The sequence below is a fragment of the Poecilia reticulata genome, chromosome 11 (assembly GCF_904066995.2).
Source record: "Poecilia reticulata chromosome 11, P_reticulata-male-v2, whole genome shotgun sequence".
Lineage (NCBI taxonomy): Eukaryota > Metazoa > Chordata > Actinopteri > Cyprinodontiformes > Poeciliidae > Poecilia > Poecilia reticulata.
Window position 1 is genome coordinate 5,613,286 of NC_088840.1, and position 24,143 is coordinate 5,637,428.

The 24,143-nt window shown below is 39.6% G+C and overlaps 1 long non-coding RNA gene across 1 annotated transcript in view; it reads left to right on the forward strand.

Annotated features, from left to right (window-relative positions):
* The first annotated feature begins 14,927 nt into the window (after positions 1-14,927).
* The window catches only part of LOC145553813 (uncharacterized), a 30,568-nt gene continuing 21,352 nt past the window's right edge, over positions 14,928-24,143 (forward strand). Inside the window, exons 1-2 of the long non-coding RNA XR_014089862.1 lie at positions 14,928-15,549; positions 16,012-16,953. This is a non-coding gene — a long non-coding RNA (uncharacterized LOC145553813). The remainder of the gene's footprint in view (positions 15,550-16,011; positions 16,954-24,143) is intronic.

Below are 24,143 nucleotides of genomic sequence, written 5' to 3' on the forward strand. Positions count from 1 at the left end.
CCCTGTGAGAAAATATACAAATATATGCAATTAAATAGTCCTGTCACAACAAAATTTAAGACCTGTGATTATTGTATTTAAGGCCAACTTACTTTAAAAAAAAATTATTTAACACATTTTATAGGTTTGAAATTTAGATACATGAATTTAATACTTTTGCAGTCTGCAAAAAGCAACAACTTGAGAAGCACTCACAGTTGGTCAAAACTGGAAAATAATCAAGCACCAGCTCTGCAAACTTTTCCCCAAAAATTGGGGCAATTCTCACCAGCAACGAGCCTTGGTACGGGACGGTAAGACCTGACCCATATCAAGGAAAGGGACCTGGTACGTCATAGTCCTGAGTTCCCGTGGCAACCATTCCACTGTGCAAAACGTCTGGTTGGAGCAAGCGCCACCTTCGAGGATGAAGCTCTTCCTCTGTCATTGGTATTTGATATATACAGCATTTTTACAACAACTGAAGGTAACATGGCTACTTGACTGTGCTATAGAATGCCACTATGTTGATGGAAAACACATAAAACTCCAGCTTTCACTTAGTCCAGTTATGCAGTTCTCTACATCCAGCCACAGGTTTGTCTTCTACAACCTTAAGCAAAGCACCAGAAGTGGCCGGGGGTGGGGGGCTGAGGCTTGTGGCAGCCTTTTATTAAACATTCAAATGATATATCCCCTAGAACCTCTTCAGGTAAAAACAAACACCATCAAGGCTTGGAATGCAGCCTGGACTGAGAGACAAATGTGTTGCCTTCCATTTTCTGCACACACACAAACTCAAACACCCAGGCAAACACGGAGGAGACAATGGGAAGATTACGACGGCTCATTTTCCATCTTAACTCAAGGGGAAGATTACTAGAGTCCCACAGCAAATTAGGCTAAATGAGTGGTTGATTATCAGTATGAAACATGGCAGTCGGAGGGATGTGAGCATTCTGGCCGCTCTTGATTGTAATCACAGAGATGAGTTTCCATAAGCCGAAATACCACAGCGGCATGGAGCACAATCACAGATCTGAACGGTGCCTCCGTCTACAACTCTGGCTTTTAAAGGGGCAGTATTATGTGTTTTCCAGGCATCTAGAGCCATTTTATAGCACAGTCAAGCAACTCCTACATTAAGTTGTTATAAAAATGCTTTATATATCATATAACTTAAAGAGAAAATTGACTTTGTAATTTAACACCTTGAAATTGGGCCTGTGTTGCTTTAAAACTTGTTCATCCTGAAACTCTGACTTCAGGAAGTCATCACAACATGGCTTCTCTATTAACCCTTTACCTACATTTTTAGCAGCTTTTCACTGAGACGTAGGTTGAATAATGAGGTCAGAAAGTTGGAATCTGCAGCTCTGAGGAGTTTCGTCCTCAAATGCGGGGAGAGGTCCACCCAGGTGTTACGCACAGCTTTATGGTTGCCACGGGAGATTATAGAATTTCTCAAACATGCATGAAAGAATCAAGGCAACACTCCAGATATGGTTTTGATGAGGGAATAACATTACAACATGATGTAAAGCTCAAAAAAGTACATATTACCCAATACAGCCCCTTTAATCATTTGTTTCTCTCTCAAAATTTCTCTCCATGATGCAAAAAAAAAAAAAAACACAAAAAAAACGGACGGCTTTCTACCACCGTTTAGCTGTCAACTCCGCGCTTCCTGTCTCTGTGTCCTATTCTCAGAGATCAGTCTCTCTCCCAGGTGTTAATTTACAACACAAAAGACGCCCTCTTTAATGACACCTCTGGCTTGTCAATATAATCAGATAGTGATCCTCTTCATCCGCTGGAGCTGTCGGAAAACAAAGGCCTACAAGTTACGTCTAACAGCGGCTGCAACGTGAACCGGCGCCCACGCCAAAGCGCCTCTTCGAAAGGCTTCATGGGGACAAAGAGACAAACAAAAAGCTCTGTCAACACACTCTGACATTGTTATCAGATAAATCCCTCAGTGTGTGGTATGTTTACATCCGCTGACATGAAGAAAAAAAAAAAAGAAGAAGAAGAAGAAGCCTCTCCGAAGCAGCCCCCTTAATGATCGCGGATGATGACAGATTTCGGCGCGGCATCTGAAATTGCTCAGAAAGGGAGAGAGAGAAAGATCAACCTTCTTTTGAGTAAAAATAGACACCTGATCCTCGAAGCTATTTTGGTTATTTTCTTCTGAATAATTAAAGCGGCGAGTTTGACGGTGTGCACACGTGCAGGCAGTGTGTGTGCACGTATGTAATTACTGGCATTTGCCAAAAAGGAGAATCTCTCGTTACAGAGAAGACGCTCACAGGGAGGACAAGGTCAAAGCGGCGTGTGGTGGCGGCGGGGAGCGCGGCTCGTCGGAACATGAACATGGCGAGATGAAAACCTGTTAATTTTCTTTGAATGTGTGTCTAACAACAATGAGTGAAGCGTTAATTTGCTCAATGTAAGCTGGAGAGAAACAGATTTTTTGTCTGAACAAAATCGGTCCTGCTATGTGTTCAATACATTCATGAAAAGTTTGCTCTGGAATTGGTTTTCTCTGTTCTTGCTTATTTGTCACAATGTTTGAAGTTATCAATAAATGGCACAATCATAGAAAGATAGCCTGACGTTTGTCAAAGAAGGTTTTTATTTATTAAGGGGAAAAAAACCAACCTGGCTTTATGTGAAAAAGTTAATCCCCCTTAACCTTTGTGTCTAGAAATGGGGTCCAACTGACCCCACACACGTAAAACTTGTATCATTTTCCACAGTCCTCTACGTTTGCCTCAGTCCTCAAACTCACAAGGGATAAACTTAACAGCTTGTGCCACTTTTATCCACAGCAAGCCATCAGGTTTTTACTGTGAAGGTCTTACTCTATACACACGTTGCAATGCCCTAGCTCCCTGCTGGAGGACAAAAAACTGCTAGCTTGCGATATGAACTAGCAAAAAACTGCTAGCTGACAATGTCTACCATTGGTTTTAGCTATCAAATGTTATATATGTATATACCGGGATGTTATTGTTAAGGATCTGAAGTGTTGATTGCTTAATGTAGACTAGCATAGGTTGCTACAATACGCAGGAATGTTTGCAACTTGTATTTCCATAAATAAGATTGAAAAAAGGCTTTTCCACAAAGCATTTATTACATTTCTGTCAGTAGCTGCATTTCCATTACAAATGTGCGCAAAGCTCTATTTGTGTTCCACTGATTCTGAAAAAACACAATTGTGGTGCTACCATTAAATAAGAAATGCCATTAAAACCACACATGAATGAGTTTGTTCACGTGATAAGTCATTAAAAAACATGGCGCGCCATCTTCCTCCAACTACATCCTATATTATTCTTCTCCATGGTTCGCGCCAATGGCAACATCCAGTTGTTCGTCACGTGACCCATGTCGGTTGCTTTGCCAGCAGTCACGTGATCAGCATCTTATTGTTGATCATGTGACTTATGTGGTGTGAAAAAAGTGTTTCCACTGCAGTACTGTGTAATAAACCAATTTCAATATGGCCAAAAAACACACCTCCTCCTGGCACCAAAACTTTGTATTGAAAAATTAATGTTTTCTAAACTGGCGTGTTTTTATTAAGCATAGTTATGTAAAATTGTGCAATTATATGGTCGATAGAAACACGGCTAGTGTGTTCAATACTTAGCGTTCGTACCAATAGCTTCATCTGGTGACAATTTGCCAAGAGCTTGTTGTACTTGGGCATTACTTAGGTTGTTATAGGCTTCTATTGTGAATCTCATGCTCATGTCACTGGTGCCATTAAAATATTTAAACAAATAACAGCTGAAATGTTTAGCACTTATTTTAACCACAGCAATAAAATAGTTACTTAAACTTGTCTGTATCTATGGTCAGAGAAATAACTCAACAGTTCAAAGCAACTGCAACTGTGACAAACAAGGTCACACGAAGACCTACGTTTATCTCACATACAGTGAGGAGGATGGTAATGGAGGCTAAGAAGATTTTTCAGTGTGAAATTATGCTAATGCAATAAAAGTATTTAGGTTTTGCATAAAATTGTTATTCTTTTCGGCTGAAGGGTAATGTGTGGAGTACCACACTGAGCACATTACCTTTTGTTAATATGTGCATAGTGTGCGCGTGTGTGTGTGTGTGTGTGTGTGTGTGTGTGTGTGTGCGTGCGCGCGTGCACTGTACCCTGCATCAAGGAGACTGCAGAGATGAGCAACATAAGTACAACACTGAAATAACCTCTAGGTTGTCTGAACATTAAGATGTGTAAAAACAAAAACTAACTAATTAGCTAGCATATTATTTCACTGTTTACCTTCAAAACCAAACATCTAAAAAAGAAAAGCTTAATATAATTTTCTAGGTTTGCTGGACATATTGAGTTATTATATTAAAAAAAAAGTCAAAATAAAATATAAACCATAAAAATGTGCAGATTTTGAACAGTTTTCATCTAATAGATGGAAATATATGTGCATATTTTTAATGTTGAGTACAGGAAGGCTACATCAGACCAAACCTGGCTAAATACATACAAAATTCAGTAACTAGTTAATGCCCCTTTTTTCAAGTTATCAGTTATATTAAAGTACTGGAAAATAATTATCACATGCCATCAAAACTCAACTAAGCTAATTATACATGCTAACTGCAAAGTAGCTAGCATAACACTGAAAGCTCACAACTAAAAGTTTTATTTTGTTCCAATTCAAAACTGATATTGGGTCAGTGAAGGGCATTAAATGAGATAATGTTTACAAGAAATTAGTTATCAAATTAAGTGGGTTCAATGTAAATTAGACTGTAGTCATGGTAACATATGGTGTTGGTTTTACCGGAAAGACTGGGTAAGTGAAACTGTAAAAAGTATCAATATATTACCTTAATTGCTGTGAAGATAGACCTAATTTTAAAACGTTTGTATACATTAACTGTTTTTTTTAAGCCAGTTCATATTTTTTTAATATTTAAATGTGTCTATTTATTGTCAAGATGCTACAGACTGTAATATTAGTGTCTGCTCTGCTGGAGTTCAAATGGGGGGGGGAAATTGAACACTGATGTTTTTACAATACATGACTTGATGTACCTGCTTCTGAAGAAGTTAATAATTAATTGAGTAATCTCAGCAATTAATAATTTAAGTATTAGTTAAATGAACTGGGACTGTCTCACAGTTGCTAAGCAATACCGAAACATTATTAATAATAATCTAAATTTTGCTATATTCAAATTTGACTTCTTCTTTTTCTTTGACATTCATGTTTCAGTCTTGGTAGCACTCTGGAACGCTTTAAAGCTTTGTGATGACTTCAGAACAAGATGGACGCCTATTTCAGTACAAACCCGTCGACAACTTTGGAGTAAACATTTTCAGAGACATCAATCTTCTCCACTTCTCTGAGCCTTTCTTCCCTCCATTGCTCCCGTCTTTGTCACCGACCGCACGCCTGCCGGTGAGCCGAGCTGCTCCACGTCGAGGCGCCGACATCTTCAGCTGATCCACCGGCGTTTTCAACGGCTTCCCCCAGAATCAAAACCCGGAGGTTAAGACAAACACCCGACGCCGTGTGATAATCGGAACTAATTGGACGAGCATCGTACAGTCAGGGTAGCTGTTTGCGTCTCCTCGTCTCACCGCGTCGACAGCTCGTCATCCCATCACCCGACTGATATTGGTGCAAATGAGCTCACTCCAGCTGTGTGCGAGCGTCAGAAACGGGAGTCAAGAAGTCGAAATTATGTTTTGCCGCGCAACTCTTCCAGAAAGTTCCCCTAATTAGGTTCATCTAGGTGATTAATAAATCAAAAGAAAGAAAGAAAGAGAGAAAGGAAGGAAGAGAGAAAGAAAAAGCTAAAGGGGCCCCCTGTGTTGGAGTTGGAATTCTCAGATCTGAAATGAATAAATGATGAAATATGAGACAGACAGAGCAATTATTAGCTTTTCTTAAACATCGTTTACACACCAAGCAGGCTCTACATAATACATGGGGCTGATTTTAATGGTGGAGATCAAAGCAAGTCAAAAGCCCACCAGTGCCACCCTTTAAAAGCTGACTGCAGTTAAATAAATCATAAACAAAAGCCGAACAGAAGACGAGAGACCTTTAAATGAGCGTGCGACAGAGAGATTTGTGAATACAATAAAAATACAGATAAAACACCTCGCAGGATTATTCATGCGCTTGGAAGTTTGTCACGTAGCTGCACACCTAGAAGTATGTTAATTAAATTTTATGAAAGAAAACGGTACACATGTCCACCTTCTACGCCTGGAGGGGTGGCAACCAAAGAGTTTTAACAACTAGCATTTGGCCTGGACTTTGAGTAGGCCATTCCAACATGTACTATGCTTTGAACTAAACCAGTCTCTTGTAGCTCTGGCTGCATGCATAGGTCATCGAAGAATTACTCCAGAAGAAAAGTATTCCTAGTATGTCTAGGTCTGGACCATATGGCTGAATAAATTACCCTGATAAGGGTTTCATATCGGACGATATTGATAACCATTGATTTGTTGTTTTTGTTTGAGATATCAGAAATACTGCCAGACAGTAGACATCACCTTTCCTGTTTTACTCACAGTCCAGCAGTTTCCTGAGCTTCTTCTTTCTCTCCAAGTTATTCTTTTCATTTTAAATCAGTGGCGAGGCACGGTGGCGAAACCTGAAACTGCTGCTGCGCAAGTTACAAAACAGGTTGTTGCTAGGTAACCAAAGAGCGAGTGAGTTAGTTGATGCCACCGACTTTGCTTAGCTGACCATGAAAGGATGAGCAGCTAAAACCTTTCCTCTGCCTACATCCCCCAGAATGCTGTGCGGTGCACATTGAATTGGTAAAAACAATGTCAAAGGGTTAATAGAAGAACGACGTAGTGATGACTCCCTGAAGGCAGAGTTTCGGGAAGAGCTGAAGCTTCTTAAAGAGACAGAGGCCCAATTTCAAGGTGATACATTTTTAATATGTTTGATATATTTTATTTATTTTTATAACAATTGACATTAACATAGTTATTTGAATTTGCTTTATAATGGAAATTTGGAAATTTGCCTAGGAAATGCATAACACTGCCCTTTCTAAGGAGATTGAGCTTTTTCGGCTGTAGCTTCTAGACTGTGGAAGTTTCTCACTATCCATAAGGTCCGCCAGAAAGCTTGAGTGATTTTAAATCTCCTCTAGTGACTCATTTGATTTGAATTCTGTTGAGCTAGAGAATTAGACTAGTTAAGTTGCTGTTCCTTTCTGGGTCGTTGCGTTTTCATTTAGCTGTTTTACCTGACAAGCACTTTGGTCACTTGAAACAGACGTGTTGCTGGACTTGATTAAAACGTTAAAAAGGTATAATAACTTTTACAAGGCACTTAAATATTACATACAGGATAAGCATCAGATGTACAAATTTCACCAGCATCCACACATTGTCCAGTCATGAATTTAACCTCAACCTGGTGCCCATTTCTTATCACTCAAACATACAAGTTAATTGTTTGTATGACAGTCAGCTGTGGCATTGCTCTCCCAGTTTGTTCTCCTCCGATGCCTCTCGGCTTTGCTGTCACTGTGCAAATACTGAACACAAGGAATCTCAAAGATCAAGTGCAGACGAGTTGCCGGCGCGCTCGGCTTCCTAATGAACCAGCTCCTTTTTGAATTCAAACCCCCGTGACCTTTCATCCCGCTGTAAACCCAACGCCATCGCTAGATCTGGCACCGGTTGCTCCGCGATGACAGTTTAGGGATTTAGAGAGCAGCGAGTGAGAGAAACGAGGCGAGTTGTGAACTCCGAGCTGCGGATGCGTATGTCAGTACATGTGCGTGTGGTGGTTGGGGAGTTTGACATGGATTGAGAGGTTTGAAACTACAACGAAGCTTTCGTGTTTTTTTTTTTTTCTTTCCTTTTTTCCCCCAATTCTTCAAAGGAGCACCGGTCCCGACACATCCAGCATCACCACCACCAACACAGTGCCAATTATTTTCCACTCAAACAACGTGAGAGTTGAGCTCATGCAGAGCGTACAGTACAGAAGCAGACGTCTCTAACGCACACACACACCGCTCAACCAATGAGACATGACGTTTCGTCCTCGAAGAGCGGGATTTCATGTTTTCGTGTTCAGTGAGGCTTTATTGTTTCTTTTTTGTGTGTTTTTTGTTTTGTTTTGTTTTTTTAGATGTGATTAAAAAAATTACAGCAGACTGTGACAGTCATTGTGTGACAGTGACAAACAAATCATGCTGGGCTTCAAGGAAAAAAACCACAAAAACATGTCGAACAAATGTGCAGTCCCGCATGCCTGCAGGATTCTGGGAAAACACAGATGGGAAATGCACTGTGACCACATGCTAACGACTGATAGCTTCTGTTGTCTAGCCTAATTACTCAGACATGCTGGGAGTTTTGAGAGCTAACCCTGGAAGTATTTACAGAGAACGCTAAGTAGATGTTCAGGCGTCTCACTTGGAGCTCTTTGTATGTTTTCCCCAGCGTGGTTAAGTTGTAGTGTAGAAGGAAACTCTTGTTCTTGCTTAAATATAAATGATCCTAAAATATTTAAGCACAGCCCTTTTTCTAAGAAAACACTGCACAGCATTATATGTCTAAACAACACTATAATGTTGTTTAGACATTAGATATTTTATAATTTTTCCCTTTCACAGTTATCCAATCTGGTTTTCATGCAATATTAATAGCTGTAGTTCTTTTGTGTATAGCAGTAACATGAATGGCTAACACCAAAAACCTTGTTTCTTGAGATTTCCTTCAGGTTTTCATTAAATCAAAATTTCTGAATTAAAATACTTTTTTCTGCTGATGTAATATTCTAATCTTAAATATTGTGTATTTATTAGCAGAAAGTCATCATATTAAATTAAAACATAAGTCTATCCTTGTTTAGACCAGGAGCAAATGTCACATTGACAAAGTTAGCTACTTTTAATGGCGGAGCATAGACTTATGTTTTAGTTTCACTTTGTAAATTGTATTACTTTAAGCAACCGAACTTGTCAATGTCATTGTATGTTATTTAATATGACTGTATAGATATATAACTCCATTCAGTGATGCACCACACACAGTAATATTAACATTACTCAGTTACTGTCTGAATCACACCTCACATTATGCAAATGCACTGTCTAATTATCGAATGACGTGATTATGCTTCTCTCACATCGGCATGCCAGAAGCTTGAAAAAAGTAAGCCTGTCTGACCATAGACTTCACTCACGGTCCATTGACATGTAGCTCCCAGATGGTTAGTTGATCTCTGAATTTGGATGGAGATATTACAGTCATGGCCAAAAGTTTTGAGAATGATTCAAATGTTAATATTTACAAGATCTACTGCTTCAGTTTTTATAATGGCAATTTGCATATACTCCAGAATGTTATAAAGAGTGATCAGCTTAACAGCAATTAATTGCAAAGTCAATATTTGCCTAGAAAATGAACTTTATCCCCCAAAACACATTTCAACTTCATTGCAGCCCTGCCTTAAAAGGACCAGCTAACATCGTTTCAGTGATTGCTCCATTAACACAGGTGTGGGTGTTGATGGGGACAGGGCTGGAGATCAATCTGTCAAGATTAAGTAAGAATGACACCACTGGACACTATAAAAAGAGACTGGTGCTTGGCATTATTGTTTCTCTTCTGTGAACCATGGCTATCTCTAAAGAAACACGTGCAGTCATCATTGCACTGCACAAAAATGGCCTAACAGGGAAGAGTATCGCAGCTAGAAAGATTGCACCTCAGTCAACAATCTATCGCATCATCAAGAACTTCAAGGAGAGAGGTTCCATTGTTGCCAAAAAGGCTCCAGGGCGCTCAAGAAAGACCAGCAAGCGCCAGGACCGTCTCTTAAAAGTGTTTCAGCTGCGGGATCGGGCTACCAGCAGTGCAGAGCTTGCTCAGGGGGGGGAGGGAGAGTGGGGTGTTGAAAGGTTCTGCTTTCAACACCGCTCTCGCCGTCGGGAATTCCCACTCTACCTCCTGGCGCAGCAGCTCCAAACCCGGATAAGGGCAACGCGGAATCCACTCTTCCAGCCAGACTAGCATCCGGCGGCGTTGAGGCGGCTGCCAGGAACATACGGCTTCGCCACCTCGTCAGCGTAGCCCTGGATGTTCCTCATCATCAATCGCCAGTCTGCTGGGTCCATGATGGTGTACTGCAATCCTCACCTTTGTCTGGTCGGGTCCTTCTGTCATGATTTGGTTTTGGTGAAGTAAGAGAGGACGCAGGCAGACCCATGTAAAGTAATGATGATGATGATTTAATGATTAAATAATCCAAACAACAGGTTTCTCAGGGAGCGACGGGAAGACAGGGTAGTACACACGACGAGGATCCGACAAGAAACAAAGACAACAGGTGGACTTAAATACATGAGAAGGGTAATCAGGAAACTAGACACAACTGGGATCAATCAACAGGAAGGACAGGACAGAGACTCACAGGGAAACAGGACTAAACACAGAAAATATAATAACTACACAGAAAAACACAGATTACAACAATGTCCTCCGAGAGCAACTTTTCCCAACCGTCCAAGAGCAGTTTGGAGAACAATGCCTTTTCCAGCATGATGGAGCACCTTGCCATAAAGCAAAGGTGATAACTAACTGTCTCAGGGAACAAAACAGAGATTTTGGGTCGATGGCCTGGAAACTCCCCAGATCTTAATCCCATTGAAAACTTGTGGTCAATCATCAAGAGACGGGTGGACAAACAAAAATCTAGGAATTCTGACAAAATGCAAGCATTGATTGTGCAAGAATGGACTGCTATCAGTCAGGATTTGGTCCAGAAGTTGATTGAGAGCATGCCAGGGAGAATTGCAGAGGTCCTGAAGAAGAGGGGTCAACACTGCAAATATTGACTTGCTGCATTAACTCATTCTGTCAAAGCATTCAATGGAGAAATGTCAGCGAACAATCTGCTATAGCGCATGCAGCACTGTACTTTTAGACCTGCTTCACATTGACGGCTCCCAGTGACCTTCTGTCAATAAAAGTTTTTGTTACTCATAGTATAATTGCAATTGTATTTCTGTATGTGATGAAAACATTTGACATGCACACATGAAAACCAGAGGGCAGCAGATCATGCGAAAATATAATATTTGTGCCATTCTCAAAACTTTTGCCCATGACTGTACTGTCATGATGCCACTTGAATGTTATGAATTTCACACCCTTGATCCCAGAACACTATTCAACTTGGAAGCTCATCAGAAGCAACACATACTTAAAAGTTGACATAGAACTTGATGTTCCACTGATTCTGCTCATTTCCTCATGTCTAAGCCAAACCTGACCACCTACATCAATATGGTGGGGATTGTTTCTAGCATACGTGTTTTTTTGTATCTCATCCAGATTAAACAAAACAAGTTTTGCAGCGCTTTTCTTAAAAAAGGCACACATTTTCCAGAAAGCATAAGGCGGATTTGACTGTGAACAATGAATCGGCATGAAATATTGTTGTACAGCTGCTACAGCAGCAGTGTGCAACAAACATTGAGCATTAATAAGACGCAGCATTCAATGGAGAAATGTCAGCGAACAATCTGCTATAGCGCATGCAGCACTATACTTTTAGACCTGCTTCACATTGACGGCTCCCAGTGACCTTCTGTTTTCAGCCAGAAAAAAAAAGAGCCCCAAGCTGAACCTACATTGTGCTGCCTGACCAGAAGCAAATGTCACATTGACAAAGTTAGCTACTTTTAGCAGCGGAGCAGCATTTATCTTCTTAAGAGCTTGACATTTCCCTCAGGAATCAATGGAAACTATAAAAAGAAGTTCAAGAGAGTGAATAATGGACTTAAAATACTTTTGCGGCCAATGACACAACTCCAAGCGTAGCTATGTGGTGTCTTTAGAGGATTTGTACGCTTTAATAGGAGCATGCTAATGCACTGTTAGCATAGCTTAAGGAAATCAAAAATGGTGGGAAACTAGTTATAATTTTGTACATTTGTGCTTGAATATTTATACAATCAGTTACACCAACTTTAATTTGGAAAGTAAGTAGAATCTGTTAAGAATGTTTAATATAACAAATTTAAATGCGACATGTAGCATAGCATTTATGCGCCTTTTGTTGGACAAGTAATGAATGAAATAAACTACTCAAGTATTTCTCTGCTCTCTTGAGGAATATGGAAAAGTACACAATTTGATTTAAGTATCTTCCCAGGTCCAGGTAATACATATATGTATATTTATATATATATAAAAAATGGTTTGGAAAAATATTTGTATCTCCTGACTTTATTAAGTTTCAGACATTCAAATCCATATTCCATCCAGAACTTGGTTGAGTCTGGAAAGATATAATTTTGTCTTTACTGTACAATTATAATTTTGTTTTCATTATTTTTCTCTCAAAGAATATACATGCACTTTTGCGTCACCTGCTGTAGATGCAGGCTTTTTCCATGCGTAATTTGCAGCCTTTTGTTGGCATAATTCTCAGTGTGCTGCTGCCTCCGCCTTAAACAAGCATCCTGTGGGGACACAAGAAAAGCTAGTAATGGAGAAAAAAACTAAACAAGGAAAGAAAAAAAACTAACAAAGGGACACATATACAGAGCACCTACGAAAGCCAGCAGCGCCAAAAGAAAGAGCAATCAGGGGGTGATACATTGGCAAATGTCAAACAAGGATTAATGGATTAATAACATTGTTAAGTATCCTCAGAGTATTGTCTCTGCTGAAGTTTCCTATTTTTACCAGGCCTGCCTCTGTCCTCTCGCTTCTTCACTGCACTAATAGGGAGTGTGAAGGGTGCTGAGGACGTTAAGAACCAATCTCACAGACAAAAAACTCCTGGCAGAATTTAATCTCTCCGTCCTCTTTCTGTCTCTCTCTGACAGCAGTGCTCCCGAGCTTCTCACTGTGTGTGTGTGTGTGTGTGTGTGTGTGTGTGTGTGTGTGTGTGTGTGTGTGTGTGTGTGTGTGTGTGTGTGTGTGCGTGTGCGTGTGCGGGTGTGTGTGCGTGCGTGTGCGTGCAAGTGTGAGATGGTGGGGTGTTCTGCAGTCTGGGTTATTGGGGCTTCCATTAAACCACAGTCAGCGTAATCAGCAGAGAATTATGTGTGCTTGGGGCAAGAATTCTCTGTAAGCCTTTTCTAGGTTTGTGTAAGTATATAAATGTGTGTGTGTGTGTGTGTGTGTGTGTGTGTGTGTGTGTGTGCGTGCGCTTGTGTGTCGGTTTGTTGCATTTAAATGCGCGCAGTATCTTTGTGTGTGTGCGTGTGGGTGCATTGCTAGGAAAAAAGGAGCACTTTCTCCAAATTAGGATTTCATTTTTCCACAGAGTGGACTTGAGCTGAGTCCTCTTAAAATAGCACTTTGCTTAGGCCAATTAAAATATTCCAGGACTAATGGGGCTGCTCCAGCTTTTCAAGCCATTATCTGAAAAACACCTCACCGAGACACCATGGACAAAGTGCATGGGCGGCTAGTGCTAAAGTGGCAATCGTTTATATTAAAGTGTCTCTCCAGCCAAGATTGGTCATTTTTTTATTATTATTATTATTATTTTTATGTGCAGTTTATCAGATTTACTTTTATAGACACTTCTCACACCTCTTGATGCCGTTTTTCTCACTTACAGCTGAGAAATGCTAGTCTCTGAAGAGAATCTCTCATCACACCCCCTTATATCCTGTATTTTCCTAAAATAAGACGTAGTACTGCTTGTAAAACAGACTTGGTAAATATGTGAGTGGCTTGTTCTGCCCCTCCTGATTGTTTTTGGGTTTTACCTGAAAGGTCTGACGTAACAGGGAGAAATTATTACAATTTATTCCAGCTTTTTCTAATGACCGTATGAACTTTGTCTTGTGGAAACTTTGGAAAACCCAAACTGTAGGTCTCTGCACCTCGACCACCAGTCTCAGCCTTACTGTGGAGAAGGAAGGACTATGAATATTTTTTACCAGCTCATCATCTTCATGAGAGAAATAAAATGGTTCATGCCTGGATAAACTAACATTGTGTATATATATCTCTAATCTGTCTGGCAGGTCACAGAGAGTTTCTTTTTATCGTCTTCATAAATCCTAGGGCTTCTCTTCAACTAGCTAAAATGCTAGTTTTTAAACTGCCAGTTGAACTGCAGTCTCACAAAAGATCAAACCATTCTTCGTTGTCCAAAAACATGACCATCTGTGGAGTTTCAAATTGTATATGTGTAATCAATCTGGTGTGTGTGTGTGTGTGTGTGTGTGTGTGTGTGTGTGTGTGTGTGTGTGTGTGTGTGTGTGTGTGTTATGCAACCGAGGACTCTTTGAACAGTGAGGAGCAATGCAGTTAGAACCCGAGGACAAAGACCAGAGACATGATTAGTTTTTAATGAAATTGATTTCCGGTACACTGCAAAACCACAAAACCTTAACAAATATTTCTGGTCTAGTTTCTTAGTACACTTGAAATAAGACAAAACGAACTTACAAGTAACTTTTCAGCAAGTTATAGGACCTATAACAAGATGTTTTTCCCATGGTATAAGAGACATAGACTGCCAGTGTAACATTTGTTTTCATCAATATTCAGGAATTATTTCTCTAAGCTAAGCTCCTATCCTGTGGACAAGATACCTATAAGTTAGTTTTGTCTTATTTCAAGTGCACTAACATTTTGAACTACAAACTAGAGCAAAACAACTTTGTAAGATTTTGTGTTTTTGCAATAAAACAAAGAAAATGTTTAAGCAAGTTGAGAAAATCTAATTCATACCAATATAGCTTCTTCTAAAGTTCCTTATTCTTAAGAACTGAACCAGAATTTTGAAAAAGCCATCATTAAAAAAAACCACTTCTTTGTCTTTAAAAACAAGTTTTTATTTAAAAAAAATTAGATGTACCCATTTGATCCAGGAAAAATTCTCATCTTGCTGAGATCTTTATTTTTTTTTTTTTAGCATGTCCAGTAATAAACTTAGGCTGTTTTGTATGGAGTGAAAATAGTCTCAAAATATCTGTGCATGTGTAAAAGGATTTGTGTGTGTTTGTAAAATGATTTCTGCGTGCATAAGAGGATTTGTGCATGTGTAAAAACATCTGTGTGTGTAATACTCGATTTGTAAAACTTAAAAATAAAATAAACCTTCTCCTACGCCTATACATGTTGAAAAAGTACACACAAATCACCTGGTACACACACACAAAACTGGATTTACACACAAATACGGCACAACTATTTTTGAGACTCATTTCACGCTTCGGGGAAGCTCCCAGATTTGTGTCTAGATGGTGCGTTTACATGCTAGTAAAAGCTGGGACATCTGAGTTTTGCTCGAAGTCTAGTGTTTTTATCCTCTGACGTTTCTCACTGTGCTTGTGCCGAAGTGGCAAATACGTTAGTTCGCTGGAAAACGGTATATCTCAGCACTTCCTTATAATATCCTAAAATTATTTCTAGACATATTGTGCGTTTTTGAACGGTACAGGAGACTAAGTGGTCTGAAAAAGGACCACTGGGTGGCGGAATGGTTCGCTGGCCAGAAAAATAGCCAGGCCAAACCCAGAAGCAAGACGGAGCGTCCCGGTGGTCTGTCCTCTGAAGTAAGTAGGAGCTAAACCTGCAGGCTTTGCTCTCCGATTATAATGAGACATGGAGTAATTATAAATGATTTCAGATTACGTTTTATATGTCTGGTATTTTGATACTTTGCCCTCTTCATATGTTTCTGTTAGCAGGAGCTAAAGTTTATGTGAGCTATGTTTACGTTAGCTGTTGGAAGCTAAGCGTGGATTTTTATTGTCTCACTCAGCACAGTTTGAGTCTTTAATCCATAAAAATTATCTGTGTGGTACTTACAGTATCTGTTTTGCCCAAAAGGTTCCAATCAAATTCCTAAGTCATGTTGCTGGCTGATATTTGTATATATAGTTTGTGAGATATTCTGATTTGCCTTTTACTTTATTCACTAAGTGAATAAAATTAAATGAAATAAATTGCCTTTCGATTCTAGTTTATTGAGTTTCTATGTGTATAAATAACATTTTATATTTATCTCTACACAGGACAAAACGGCTGACTGATGGATTGGTTCTGGTGTTATTTCACTTTCTGGAGCATCAGGATCTTTCAGATCTCATCTATCTTCTGATCCGATGGAGCTGCTGCAGGAACACACTGATCCTCTAACAGGATCCTCAGATCCAGGCATCGATGTCTGGTGTCCTGCAACATTTATATACGTCCTGGTCCAGCACGCCTGAATTAAATGGTAGCTTAGGACAGTCAAGTTCTCCAGAGTCGTGCTAATGACCTCTGACCTCATGATTTGACTCAGGTGTGTTAAAGAAGAGACATCTAAAGATTGGAGGACACCTACCCTTATGAACTGGAGTTAGAGTTTGATGTCACAAATATATGATTTTAATAGAGGCGTTATTCAATTTATACTGTAGAAAGATGACAAAAATGTTTCCTGAATTAACTTTAATGTTCATTTCACTGCACACAAAGGACATATTAAATATTTAAGATTGCAACAAATCTGTTGAATCTTTAACAAAATAGGTTCAGATTAACATGGGTGGATTCACAGCTACCTAAAGATAACAATGAAATGTCTTAAAACTTACATGGATGTTCAAATATTTACTATAATCAATTAACAAAAGAAAACACCATAAAGCTGTGTATTCCGGCCCGCCTCCACATTTGGTCCGGCCCCCTGAACAATACCAGAAAGCATTCCGATTTTTTTTTCATATATTGTATTTTCCGGTTTATATGTAGATTTTTCTTCAACCACCAGGGGGCTCTTTAGAATGAAGTGTGTCCTGTAAACTGAGGGTGTTTTGTTTTGCATGGCGCATTGCTGCCATCTGTTGGACTTTTAGGGAACTGCTCGACTTTTATGTTATGTAATCAGTACGGTTGGTAGCGGTAGAGCAGATGAACACAATGTCTGTTATGAACGCCGCATTCCGGCCGAGTTCTTCGAAGCAATGCCTGTAAGTAGCAGCTTATACTTCAAAATTAGCCTTTATGTTAACATATGATAAAATAAGTAACTTGTTTATTAGTTTTGGAAATACCTGCGGGCGATTTGATTATGTGATACGTCTTTGCTAACTAGCAGGCTGCTAAGATTTCTCAGGTCGTTACGTAGCATTGCCGCTCATAACATTCTGAGGTAGCCGTTGTGTCAGTTGTACTTCTAATGTATGTATCTGAATGTAAAACACTTCTGTAAGCTGAGCTCATCCTGAGTTGTTTGTGTTTTGACAGTTTCACTCCATTCTACATGGAAATAAAGGAAGAACTAATTAATCCTGACTCGTGTGAAAGGAGTTTGGCTGATAAGTTTTGGTACAAGACACCATAGCGAGACCATTACAAAGTGAATCATTGGAAGTCAAAATTGGAAATAAAAGAAGAACGGGAACCTAATGGGAACCTAATTAGGGGCATGCCATAGCAATGCATAAGGAGAGCAGTACTGACTTGCGAAGCAAGTCAGTACTGCCTCCATGCATTGCATGGCAGGCACCTATTGTTCTACACCCAATAGAATGTCTCTTTATTATTAGGGGCATGCCATAGCAATGCATAAGGAGAGCAGTACTGACTTGCGAAGCAAGTCAGTACTGCCTCCATGCATTGCATGGCAGGCACCTATTGTTCTACACCCAATAGAATGTCTCTTTATTAGGGGCATGCCATAGCAATGCATAAGGAGAGCAGTACTGACTTGCGAAGCAAGTCAGTACTGCCTCCATGCATTGCATGGCAGGCACCTATTGTTCTACACCCAATAGAATGTCTCTTTATTATTAGGGGCATGCCATAGCAATGCATAAGGAGAGCAGTACTGACTTGCGAAGCAAGTCAGTACTGCCTCCATGCATTGCATGGCAGGCACCTATTGTTCTACACCCAATAGAATGTCTGTTTATTAGGGGCATGCCATAGCAATGCATAAGGAGAGCAGTACTGACTTGCGAAGCAAGTCAGTACTGCCTCCATGCATTGCATGGCAGGCACCTATTGTTCTACACCCAATAGAATGTCTGTTTATTAGGGGCATGCCATAGCAATGCATAAGGAGAGCAGTACTGACTTGCGAAGCAAGTCAGTACTGCCTCCATGCATTGCATGGCAGGCACCTATTGTTCTACACCCAATAGAATGTCTGTTTATTATTATAACATCTTCTTCCATTACCGTTAATGCGGCTCGTACCGCTGCGTGCCCACCCACAAAAGTGGTATCAAAACGTGCGGCTCGTACCCGAGAAGGGAGCTATTACTTTTATTGGGGATCGGAGTTACGATGGCGACGTAAAAAGCGAAAAACGAGCGAAATTTCCAACTGCCGAAACCCTAGAGTGTAACTGAAACCAACTGCCGCTTTTTAGAGTGAGGAACAGAGTGGAATTTTGACCCAAAAATAATTTTGAAATCGCTCTCATGGCTGCAAAACTTGTGCTATTGGTATGAAAGTTGGTCAGGAAATAGCACCGCATGCCTGCTCCGGTGAAATGTTTTCAAAATTTCTCTAGGGCTTACGGTTTTCTGTCCAGGTGCTTCAGAGCAAAGTTATGGGACATGACCAACTGACGCTTCATCCCCAGTGTTTTATATAGGTTTTTGAGTTACTACAGAAGGAGGGTGAACAGAATGTTAAATCTACAGGCAGGGCAGAGTTTTCTGGGCATTATATCACTGGTTTAACCCAACAACTGTTACACATTGGATTAGTGTGGCCATTTAAAATTAAGCTTACTGAAAATTTTATAATAAAAGCCTGTATATTTCTTTGCAGCCTAACTAACTCCTAACTAAAGCCTTGACATGTTTCACATCAATTCATTACTCTTTTGGCCTTTATGTGACTGGTTTAAACAAACTACTGTAACACTATGATTTGGTGTGGTAGTTAAAATGAAGTTTACTGAAAGTTTCAAAATAAAAGTCTGCATATTCCTCACGTTAGTGCACCGCCGTAGGCGGTGCAATAATATTCAGCTTTTTTACCTTTTTTCGCTCAGGATAGTGAACTGCCTTGCGCAGCAAGGCAGTTCATTAACATTAGCACAAACATTTGCATTTGACCCGCCATTTTAGTGCACCGCCGTAGGCGGTGCAATAATATTAAACTTTTTTGTTATTTATTTGTCAGGATAGTAAACTGCCTTGCGCAGCAAGCCTTGACATTTTTCAATGACTCTTTTGGCCTTTTTGTGACTGGTTTAAACAAACTACTGTTACACATTGAAATGGTAAGGTAGTTAAAATGAAGCTTAATGAAAGTTTCAAAATAAAAGTGCATACTTCCCTGAGGTTAGTGCACCGCCGTAGGCAAAGAATGCCTGCTCCGGTAAAATGTTTTCGAAATTTCTCTAGGGCTTACGGTTTTCTGTCCAGGTGCTTCAGAGCAAAGTGACGGGTCATGACCAACTGACGCTCCTCCTCTGTGTTTAATATAGGTTTTTGAAAAATTACTGAGCTCTGCACACACCATATTTCTCTCATCAGTGCAATTCCTGTGAATGACCTACAGATATGAATCACGGTACTATGGGAGACGACAAATAGCCCTCTCATACGCTTCAAACGGTTTTCGGATCGGCCTTACGGATCTTGAATGGGAAGGGGTCGTTCAGTGTGCTTGTTTTAGTGAAACTGGCTGGCTCAAACAGATAGAATTGTCTCCCCCTGTGTGTCTCTCTTACAGCTGGCACCCTGTGGCCTATTTACCATAGCAACCGAACATGGCAACAGCTCCTGGGTCAGAATACAAACACTATGGCAAACATACAGTTAAAGCAGAGGGCTACTATTTAAGTGGTTTAACACACCCACTGTTAAACATTGGATTAGTGTGGCCATTTACAATGAAGCTTAATAAATTTTTCAAAATAAAAGCCTTGATCATTTTTACATCCTGCAATTGCTCTACTGGTGATTTAAAAACTGGTGTTACCAAATTACTGTTACAGACTGGATTAGTGTAGCCATTGATAATGACGCTTACTGAAAATTTCAAAATAAAAGCTTTGGCCATTTTTACATCAAGCAATTGTTCTTTTGGGCCTTACATGACTGGTTTAACCAAACCACTGTTACACATTGAATTAGTGTGGTCATTAAAATGAAGCTAATTGAAACTTTCAAAATAAAAACCTGTATATTCCTCTCACATGAGTGCACCGCCTGCTCAGGATAGTGAACTGCCTTGCGCAGCAAAGCAGTTCAATAACATTAGCACAAACTTTAGCATTTCACCCCCCTTGACTATATGCTTCAAACAGTTTTTGGATCACTCTTGCAGTTCCTGAACAGGAAGGAGATGTTTGGACTGCTTTGTTCAGAAAAACTAACAGTTAGAATCTGTTTCTCTCTTTGTGTCTCACTCACACGATAGTTGAGCTGCTCTTTAGAATTACAATGACTGAAGGTCAGAACTACTCTCAAATATCACATAGGGATGAGCTGGCATTTAGATCTACTTGCTGTTTTGGTCATTATATTGGTGGAATATACAAACCACAGTTACACATTGGATAAGTGTGGCTAATTGAAATGAAGCTTACTAAAAATTTCAAAATAAAAGCCCCGACATTTTTCACGTTAGGTTATTGGTCTTTTGGGCTTTATGGTACTGGTTTAAACAAACCAGACTTGCACATTGAATTAGCGTGGTCCTTAAAATGAAGCTTACTGAAACTTTCAAAATAAAAGCCTGCATACTCCTCTCATGTCAGTGCACTGCCATAGGCGGTGCAAGAACTTTTTTTTTAACCTTTTTTTTCTCAGTATATTAGCACAAAGAGTAGCACTTCACTGCCCCCTAGTGCATTGCCTTGCGCAGCACACACACAGCAGTTGGCTGAGGATTAATTACTATAGAAGAACTACAACATGGTGGAACTCTCAGATACCACACATTAGGGCTGAGCTGGCATTTAGAACTACTTGCTGTTTTGGGCATTATATAGCTGGACTGTTACACATTGGATTAATGTGGCCATTAATCCAATGTGTAACAATTATGAAGCTTACTAAAAATTTCAAAATAAAAGCCTTGACATTTTTCACATCAGGTAATTGCTCTTTTGTGCTTTATGCGCATGGTTTAAACAAACTACTGTTACACATTAAATTGGTGAGGTAGTTAAAATGAAGCTTACTGAAAATTTCAAATTAAAAGTCTGTATATTCCTCAACTTTTAGTGCACCGCCATAGGCGGTGCAATAATATTAGTGTTTTTTATGTTATTTATTTCTCAGGATAGTGACAGTTCATTAGCATTAGTACAAAAGTTATCATTTCACTGTCTTTCACTAATACACTAGCATTTTCACCTAAAGTTAGCTTTTAGCCAATTTTCTCATTAATTAGACATGTTTAGTGTGCTGAATATAGTAGTAAAATTAAAACAACATTGTCCTGTTGCTCCACATGCTACTGCCAGCATTTAAGCTAACATTAGCATATTGGCTAATTTTAGCTCATGCATCAATTTTAACATAATGAATGGTACAACTACAGCTTATTCAACATGCTTCTGCCTCTCCACAGTTAATTGACTACGTTGCAGCTTTCTTTAGCATTAATGCTAATTTTTAACATCATAACACTGCGTCAAAGCCGACGGGCACACTTTGGCATGCCCCTTTAAAATTTCTGCAGGAATTTTCTAGTTAGGGGCATGCCATAGCAATGCATAAGGAGAGCAGTACTGACTTGCGAAGCAAGTCAGTACTGCCTCCATGCATTGCATGGCAGGCACCTATTGTTCTACACCTAATAGAATGTCTCTTTATTATTCCATATTTTTCTTCCGTTACCGTTAATGCGGCTCGTACCGCTGCGTGCCCACCCACAAAAGTGGTATCAAAACGTGTGGCTCGACCCCGGCATTGGAGCTATTATTTTTATTGGGGATCGGAGTTACGACGGCGACGTAAAAAGCGAAAAACGAGCGAAATTTCCAACTGCCGAAACGTTAGAGTGTAACTGAAACCAACTGCCGCTTTTTAGAGTGAGGAACAGAGTGGAATTTTGACCCAAAAATAATTTTGAAATCGCTCTCATGGCCGCAAAACTTGTGCTATTGGTATGAAAGTTGGTCAGGAAATAGCACCGCATGTCTGCTCCGGTAAAATGTTTTCAAAACTTTTCTAGGGCTTACGGTTTTCTGTCCAGGTGCTTCAGAGCAAAGTGATGGGACATGACCAACTGACGCTCCTCCTCAGTGTTTAATATAGGTTTTTGAAACCTATCCCCAGTGTTTTATATAGATTTTTGAAAAATTACTCAGCTTAGTGCACACCATAGCAAAGCAAGGCAGTACATTTACATCAGTCTTTCCTACAATGAGCATTTTAGTTATTTTTTTCTCTCAGGTTAGTGGACTGCCTTGCGAAGCAAGGCAGTACATTTACCTCATTTTTAAAAAAATGAGCATTATAGCTATTTTTTTCTCTCAGGTTAGTGGACTGCCTTGCGAAGCAAGGCAGTACATTTACCTCATTTTTAAAAAAATGAGCATTATAGCTATTTTTTTCTCTCAGGTTAGTGGACTGCCTTGCGAAGCAAGGCAGTACATTTACCTCATTTTTAAAAAAATGAGCATTATAGCTATTTTTTTCTCTCAGGTTAGTACATTTACATCAGTCTTTCTTAAAATAAGAATTTTAGCTATTTTTGCTGTCAATTTACACAGACCACTGAAGTGGACACTAATGCATCATAAAATACAATATCAATCACTTGCCATCACCTGCAAATGCAAGAAATTTTTTTTTAAAAATCCAATATTGCTGACAGACAAAAAAGCATGCTGATTGGTTCTTTCTTCTGCTGAAGACAACTCCTGCAGGTAAAAAAAATATTGTTACATTATATAACCCCTAAAGAACAATACTACTGATGCATTTTTGAAATAATAACTTTGTATTTGGGGAAAATTACAATTGATCACAAAAAAAATTAAATTAAATCTTTTTTTAAAAAAAAGATTTAATTTAAAAATTACTGAGCTCTGCACACACCATATTTCTCTCATCAGTGCAATTACTGTGAATGACCTACAGATATGAATCACGGTACTATCGGAGACGACAAATAGCCCTCTCATACGCTTCAAACGGTTTTCGGATCGGCCTTACGGATCTTGAATGGGAAGGGGTCGTTCAGTGTGCTTGTTTTAGTGAAACTGGCTGGCTCAAACAGATAGAATTGTCTCCCCCTGTGTGTCTCTCTTACAGCTGGCACCCTGTGGCCTATTTACCATAGCAACCGAACATGGCAACAGCTCCTGGGTCAGATAGCAAACATTCTATGGCAAACATACAGTTAAAGCAGAGGGCTACTATTTAAGTGGTTTAACACAACCACTGTTAAACATTGGATTAGTGTGGCCATTTACAATGAAGCTTAATAAATTTTTCAAAATAAAAGCCTTGATCATTTTTACATCCCGCAAATTGCTCTACTGGTGATTTAAAAACTGGTGTTACCAAATTACTGTTACAGACTGGATTAGTGTAGCCATTGATAATGACGCTTACTGAAAATTTCAAAATAAAAGCTTTGGCCATTTTTAAATCAAGCAATTGTTCTTTTGGGCCTTACATGACTGGTTTAACCAAACCACTGTTACACATTGAATTAGTGTGGTCATTAAAATGAAGCTAACTGAAACTTTCAAAATAAAAACCTGTATATTCCTCTCACATGAGTGTACCGCCGTAGGCGGTGCATTAATTTTTAGCTTTTTTGACCTTTTTATCGCTCAGGATAGTGAACTGCCTTGCGCAGCAAGGCAGTTCAATAACACTAGCACAAACTTTAGCATTTCACCCCCCTTGACTATATGCTTCAAACTGTTTTTGGATCACTCTTGCAGTTCCTCAACAGGAAGGAGATGTTTGGACTGCTTTGTTCAGAAAAACTAACTGCTACAAACAGTTAGAAACAGTCTGCATATTCCTCTCAGGATAGTGTACCGCCATAGGCGGTGGAATAATATTTGCATTGTTAAGTTTCCTTTTCTCAGGTTATCGAATTACCTGAGAAAAGGTATATTAACACAAAGAATAGCACTTCACAGCCTAGTGCATTGCCTTGGTCAGCACACACACAGGATTAATTACTATAGAAGAATTACAACATGGCGGAACTCTCAGATACC